Below are 952 nucleotides of genomic sequence, written 5' to 3'. Positions count from 1 at the left end.
TGGCATGTCTCCAGAATTCCCACAGACTCTAAAGTGTAATAAAGATGCAGTTTTAATTCAGTTTGTGCTGTAAAAGGCTCATAAAACAGGCTGTGTCTGCTTGAAATCTGTATGAAATGAACAATTTAGCACATCTGAGCTGCATGCTATGTCTCCGAACAGCATTACCACACACTCAAAAACTATTACAACCATTGTGAAAGTATCTCTTCAGAACTTCTTCCAATATCACAACATTACTTTACCCTGTTCGTTCACACACCGAATTGATCACATTATTCTCATGAATGCTTAACACAGGAATAGAAGCGAGTGACGTGCAGTTGCTGGAAATCCAGAGCAACACTCACAAATGTCCGAGGAACTCAGCAGGTCAGGCTGCATCTATGAAAGGGAATAAACAGCTGATGCTTCAGGCTGCACATCTTCATCAGTTCTGACACTTCAATAGACAAGATATTGTCCTAATGTAGGCAAATGGAATTGGTGTTGATGGTCAACAAAGGTTGGCATGGACGAAGTCTGCATCCTCAAAACTCTTAGTTGTTTTTCTATCACAATACCCAGGTAATAAGAAATGCCAAATAAAGCCTCCAGAGAATTCCAAAGTGCTGAGCTCTGCTCGTACTCTTCATTATTTCACATCTCTGACATGATGTAAAGGCCCATCATTGGGAGAGCTAGATGGTGGGCATGGAGAGGTTGTTTCCTTTAGAGGGGGAATCTAGGAGAGAGGGCACAGCCTCAACATAGAGGCACCTCTCCATTTAGAACAGAGATGATGTGGAATTTATTTAGCCAGAGGGTGGTGCATCTGTGGAATTCATTGCCACAGATAGCACGGGGGCCAAGACATTGAGAATATTTATTTATTGAGATACCGTGTGAAATAGACCCTTCTGGCCCTTCAAGCCACACTGTCCAGCAACCTCTGATTTAGTCCTAGCCTAAT

General features: G+C 42.4%; 1 non-coding gene across 1 annotated transcript; it reads left to right on the top strand.

Moving 5' to 3' along the window:
* The first annotated feature begins 522 nt into the window (after positions 1–522).
* On the top strand, positions 523–656 carry LOC140210791 (small nucleolar RNA SNORA14). Its single transcript, XR_011889293.1, has one exon. It is a non-coding gene; the product is annotated as a small nucleolar RNA SNORA14 (small nucleolar RNA).
* The last annotated feature ends 296 nt before the right edge of the window (positions 657–952 follow it).

Source organism: Mobula birostris, chromosome 15 (genome assembly GCF_030028105.1).
Source record: "Mobula birostris isolate sMobBir1 chromosome 15, sMobBir1.hap1, whole genome shotgun sequence".
NCBI classification, from domain to species: Eukaryota; Metazoa; Chordata; class Chondrichthyes; order Myliobatiformes; family Myliobatidae; genus Mobula; species Mobula birostris.
The sequence above is the reverse complement of the archived record's forward strand: the minus strand, read 5'-3'. Positions and strand labels throughout refer to the sequence as shown.